The sequence below is a fragment of the Pteropus alecto genome, unplaced genomic scaffold (genome assembly GCF_000325575.1).
Source record: "Pteropus alecto unplaced genomic scaffold, ASM32557v1 scaffold69, whole genome shotgun sequence".
Classification (NCBI taxonomy): Eukaryota; Metazoa; Chordata; class Mammalia; order Chiroptera; family Pteropodidae; genus Pteropus; species Pteropus alecto.
This window is the reverse complement of record NW_006494610.1, coordinates 910202-916687: the sequence shown is the minus strand read 5'-3', so window position 1 is coordinate 916687 and position 6486 is coordinate 910202. Positions and strand designations below refer to the sequence as shown.

At 37.0% G+C, this 6486-nt stretch overlaps 1 protein-coding gene across 1 annotated transcript in view; it reads left to right on the top strand.

The window, feature by feature from the left end:
- The first annotated feature begins 8 nt into the window (after positions 1–8).
- Positions 9–6486, top strand: part of CLDN12 (claudin 12) — an 11029-nt gene continuing 4551 nt past the window's right edge. The window contains exons 1-2 of the mRNA XM_006925700.3: positions 9–135; positions 1549–1646. The gene's annotated coding sequence lies outside the window, so the exon portion shown is untranslated. The remainder of the gene's footprint in view (positions 136–1548; positions 1647–6486) is intronic.

The following is a 6486-nucleotide window of genomic DNA, read 5'->3' as shown; positions in this document are numbered from 1 at the left end:
CCGGAGAACATGACTAGGCTCCCAGAAGCCTCCGGTGCGGCTCGCAGGGAACGCACTTCCTGGGACGCAGAGAGGGAGACGCTCTCAGAGGCTCGTCAGTGTGGGCGAGTAAAATGCCTTGGATGTGAGAAACAGGTAGGTGTGGTCAAGAATATTCTTATTTCTGGGTCTTTCGCATAAGTAGTTGAGGATTTTGCGTAAAATAGCTAACTCGAGGGGAAGAAATCAGGGACATTGAAAAATGCTGACCACATTTGTGGAAATTGAGTGAGGAGAGGTATTTGATAAAGCTTAAATTTTTTATATTGTACACAGTAGTATGGAAATGTCAAGATGTCTTGCCGGAGCAGCCAAGGGCTTGGGGCTGGGCTAGCCTGGTGTGCTCTGTGGAACTGCAAGTTGCTATTTTTGAATCACCAGCTGCTGCTGGTTGTGTAATGATGACCTGCTCGTGGTTCAAACCCACTCACTGTTGCAGGGATGGGCTTGTTCCGAGAGCTTTAACAGTCACTGTTGCGGTCTCTTTCCATTGGCTCTAACCAGGAGAGCCCTCCCTCCCGCCCCCCTTTTCTTTCTGCCAGCTCTGGTGCACTTAAGGACATAGCTCAGAGGTGGGGAGAGGAGAGGAAGGTGAGTGTGGATTGCTCTTTAAGCTTGGTTTGCTTTCCTCTGAAGCCCAAGTTCTGTTACAGGCCTTGGAAGAGCCTTCCACTACGTTAGAGAAGGACCAGAATCGGTGCCCCCACTTAAAATAATTGCTCAGGGATCTTGGGGTGTGTTTTTAAATGTAAAATGATTTCCCTTAACTTTGGAGGGAGCAGTTATGCTTGATACCAGCTCAAGAAACATTTATAAAAGAAAAATGATTTGATTGAAATCTCTTCCATGCAGACTGTGCTGGACAACATTCTACATAATGATAATAGAGGCTAGTGATAAACGCCTAAATCCAGGAAGTCCTCAGGCGTTTACAAGTTTTCATTCTCATCCTACCTATTGAGATAAATGGTATTTGAAGAGGAAGTTGCTGATGCTTAAAAGATATATGGAAACATTTAAATGGCCAGTTGAGCCATTGGTGGAACTGTAAACTCAAAAAAGCATTCTAGTTGCAAATTTTAGGATTCACAATGCCGATCAACTTGGCTTGCTTTTGTTGTCAGTATCCTTTAAAAAGGTGTAAGAGAAACATAATGAATTTCTTTTACTTCCAAGACAACTAACTGCACAATGTTTCCTAGGCCCTCTTTATTCTTTCACTATAGTCGTGAAAGATTTTAAAAAGTTATTAAATGTTGAAATTTATTTCCAAGACAGTATCCTTATTCCTTTATCTTCTCAAATCATAATTTTCTTTTGTATGTTACATATAATGTGAGAATTTAAGAATAAACTTCTTTAAAAAAAAAACTTACTGCCCACCTTTTTTAGTATAACATTTCGTTGGTTTTAGATGATTGCTAATCATTTTTTCTAATTCCAAGTGAATTCAAATTGAGTTTTAAAGAAGTATTATATTAATTTGGGGCATTTTTCCTATTTATTTAGGCCCGGATCGTTTCTGCTCTCTGTTCAGATGTGCATGTATTTCTTCTAAGTTACTTAAAGTTGTTTTAGAACTATTCAAGTACCTCAAAGAGCAAAGAGTAAGTACAGCCTTTGATTATATTTCTCTTTTTGCTACTTGCTACCATATATCAGATGACATGTTTTTCTCTTGTTCAACAAAATAGTTATAGGACAGACCTCCCTTTTGAGTGCATTGATGACCTACAGTTTCTAAGAAAACCCAAATTACAGGTAGAAGGGATTGCTACTGTTACCATCAAGAATTAATATAACTGCTGTTACATGTGTTCTTAGTTAGCTATTCCTTGGAATTATCTCTGAAAAAATACATAGTAATGGGTCTGTGAATTCCTAAAGCTCTTAGCCACTGTTCCTGCTCCAGACTTATTTGAACTCTGTTCAAAACCACAGAACAGATAGCCTTTTGAAAATATTTTTATTTGAAATGATATCTTTGATAACCTTTCACTGGGTACCAAATTTTATCCATCTACTTCTCTGAAAGTCACTGTGGAACAGGTAGTCAAATGACAAATATGAAGTGGTTGTTTTGAAACAGTGTTCTTACGTGGTTTGGTTGGTAACTACAAGGAGAATGCTATGTCATTATTGTTATATGGCTGTAATCATCCGTGGTTGTTTGCTGAGAGTTCAGAAGAAAAGCATGTTCCTAGCTAAAGAAAGTAAATAATCCTAATAATAATCATTACAAACTTAAATTTTTGACCATATTCTATCTTACAAAGAAGGGCTTTACTAGCCATGATCTCACAGTTATGTTGGGGAACATTTTACAGATGTGTATTTGAGGTTCAGAGGATGTAGGTGTCTTGTCCAGTTTGTAAATGGGAGGTCATGACTGTCTTTAATTCTTCGGTCTCCTTGGCTACAATACCAAGCTGCCTCTCAGATGGAAACTTTAAGCCCACACATTTGTATATAAGACCCAGTTCAAGGCTGTTGCCCAGCTAGAGTTCATGAGTGCTCCTTAGATTTCTTAAAGTGTTTTCTTAGCCTTGCACATTTTCCACAGTCCCTAATAAGCGGTTTTCATATGGCAAAAAGATGTTTATTTTTTCCCTCATTGCTACTTTAAAAATAAAATATAAATACAAATATAATAAATTGTTTAGCTTTGATAAGCAAACGTTAATTTGATATATACCCACTCTTAAGAGGGGTATCAATACATAACATACTTACTAAGTTGAAAACAGAAGAAACAACACAGCCATAACTGATAGACTCCTTAACCTCTGTGGAACTTAATGAACTTAATCGATGTTGCTAAACTTAACTATTTCTAGAAGCATTGTGTGTATGTAAAGAACTGGGAATGGCCTCATTTTTCTTAGGAAGTTTCTAGGGGAAGAAAATGAACTTAGTTTTAAAAAGTGGGAGAGACTTTGCCAATAAAGATTGGAAAGCAGGAGCACAGTCTTGAAGAAGCTTGGAGGCTTCAGAACACAGGATATGAATGAATGGGACTGTTGTTAATAGAGAAAATTTATTAGTTTCTGTATCCTGACCATACTCATATGGACCTTTCATTTGTTTGTTCATTCATGTAATAATAATTGAGTGCTTTCTATGCACCAGTGTTGGACACAGTGAATAAAACAGAAGGCTCTCTGTCCTCCCAGAATTCACAGTCTGGTGGGAAAGATAAATATGAACAAGGAATCATAATAGCTGCTACCAAAGAAAAAATACAAAAGTGCTACCAGAGCATATAACAGGGAGCAAGGGGCGGGTAAAGGGAGGGGAAGGACAGGCACATATAGGGCTAGGAAACTAGAAACTAGGAGGATTAATACATGTTAGCAAAGAATAGGATGGGATTAAGACAGTTCTAGGAGGAAGAATAGCATGAGGAAAAGCCCACATAACCCAGTTAAAAAGTGGAAAATTTGAGAAGTTTTAGGAAAGTAGTATAACTAAATAGCCTGTAGAGTGTGAGGTGGGAGAGTGACACATAAGGAGATTGAGAATTTGGCAGGAACCAGATGATGGAATTTGAAACTTTAGAAACTTTATTCTGAGGGAAATAGGAAGTCCCTGGATGGTAAGAAATGTAGTGAAATCAGGTTTGCATTTGAAAAACATTCTGGATTCAAAATTAGTTGGTGCATTGCACAAGAGTAGAGGTCTTTTTACTACGCAGTATGAGCAGATACTAAGCCGAGAGTCAGCATTATCTTTTAGTTCCAAATCGCTAAACATATTTCTTCTCCCAGCTATCTCTATAAAATGTTACTTCATCCTTCTAGTGGGATATAGACTTTATCAAACCATGTATAGATGGAGTTAAGAACGGCATAAAAAGTAAAGCAGCGGAAGAAAGTTACAAAGAGCAAGGACATTAATTCCAACACTGAGGTTGAAATTTAGCTAAAGAATTGAGATTAATTAGTGTTCCCTTCTGAAAAAAAAGTCATAATATCCTTGTCGGCTCTGTAAACAGGACTTTTAGTCATTGAGATCTGAACTAAGAAGCCTTCAGCAAAAGCAAGTTCACGGGACTGATATATCACTTGTATTGATTTGATGCAGGATAAACTTGAACACCCTTCATACTGAAATAAATATTGACCCAACTCTGTTCATTAGTGTCATTTGATAGTCTATAGGCTAAGAACTACAGGAATTTATTAATAATAGAGTAATTCTTTCTGATCTTGGTTCTCATTCCATTTGCATTATAGGAATCAGTGGTACAGGGCAGTTTAGTTAAACAAATCTTAGTTACATTGATATTCCAAGTATTCGTCCTATACCTCTGAAAGCAAGAAGGAATTGTGATTGGGTTAGGACTCTGGTTAGGTATTTGAAGGAGTTCTGAAGCTTTAAAAGAGCTTTTGTTTCTTATGTCTTCACAACTTTGATCAAATCATTGTCATTCATTGCTCAGTCTTCCTCTAACCCTGGATGATACATTTTTATGAACAGGTACCTTATTGGTTCACTTCATTTAATACCTAACAGTAACTACTTGATATATAGTAATCATACAACTGATTCACTGTCGGCATTTTGGGTTCTCATAAAACATCATATTCTTTCCCTCAGTATGACTGTTAACACATTTGGGCAATGTCTAGATCTTAGTGGCCTCAGCGTCCCTCCAGGGCCTAACAATGTTTTGCATGTGTTAGATACTCAGTAAATATCTATTAAATGAATGATTGCTTAGTAAGGCTACTTCCTTGTCAATTGTAGCTTACCTTTGTGAGTTCCTGTGGTCTTGGAATAGGCCCCAGTACTCATTTATTCAAATATTCCTTGAATGACTTGTGTGCCAGGCACTGTGCAAGTTGCTTACAGTGTATGGGGAGACATGTGAATGAGCAAAAACCACAGGAAGCTGAATTTTGGAGCTTGATCTCATTCTTTCGTAGCCTTTTCCACTATAAATATCCTCAAAACTACATCAGAGTTTCCATTGCTGAACCCAAGGTGGTTGGTTGCTAAAATTAAGATAGTTTCTTTTTTCCACCCAGTTTGCACAAAAAAAATAAACCGGGATTACAGTTCCTTTGTTTTATTTTCATCCATTTTCTTAAACAGTTGCATCTTTGGTAATACTGACAGAAGACAACATGATAAACAAGTAGTAAACTAATGGAGAGACTTAGAACTAATTATGTTTAACTTGAGGACCTTAAAAAATGGTCACTTCTGCTTAAACTCTGATTTTATATTGTACATTTATATGTGTGTGTGTATAGGTGTGTACACATACCTGTATATTTTCTGCTAGTAAAATTATTCCTAGTTTATAGGATTCAATATAGAAATACATTGTTTTCTAAAGAAATTGTGCCTTCCCATTTGAACACATTTGATCAAGCCCTAACCCAGTTTCATAATATTTTGGTCATGGTCTTCTCTCTGACCCCTGAGCTCCTGGGAGTGCTACTCCATCATCTCAGTAGATAATATTTGACTCTGTAAAGGACAATGGGTTCCTTAAACCTAAGCTGTATCCAAAAATAAGAATATTCTCAGCCTCACCCCTTTGTCATGATCTGACTAAAAGAAATAAATGTGCTGCTCATTAAAGTAGTCCATTCAGTTGCTTCATAGGAGGCATGATAAAAGGCAGGGAAAGTATATTTGGGCAGTGTTTGGAGAGTGAGTTTTGAAGAAATTAAAGCTGAATAACATACTGGTTTTTATAATTTGTCATATGCTGTAAAAGGACATAGCCTTTTAATTGGGGATGTGATAAAAGCCTGGCTCTTTTTCTTCTTTTCATTACAATAACACTGAAATAGGTTGTCATTACTTCAGAAATCTTTTACATTCATCTTATATGAGCAGTAATGGTATAATAACCAAATGGTATATTTATTTAATAAGCAATAACAATAGTATAATAACCTGCAAATCATGTAAGTCATCTCGAATTGGCCAGGAAGTAGCTGAGCAGAATAATTTCAGGATCTTTGTTCTCATCTTTCCATTCAACTAACTCATTGAAGGGGAGTCCATTTATATTTTGTAATTTTCTAGTATCACTAGTATATAAGAATGAGATGTTTTTCTTATTTACCATTTACTCAACAAATGTTTTTTGAACTACTCCAGTATGCCAAGCACTGACCCGGTCACTGAGTGCCAAGTAGTTGTTAATACTTGCATTTAGAACATGCCAGACGTGTTTTAAGCACTTGATATTATATTAACTCATAGATATGAGTTAATAATTCATATATATGACTACTTAGAACAGCCCTATCAGGTAGGCACTGTTATTTTTCCCATTTTACAGATGAGAAAAATGAGGCACAGAACTTCTGTAGCTGACCGCCCAGGCTCACTCCGCTAGTAAGTGAGGAAGTGAGAATTAGAACCCAAGCAGTCTGGCTCAGAATCTGCCCTCAACCACTCTGCTGTCCTGTAGTTTCTTTCCCT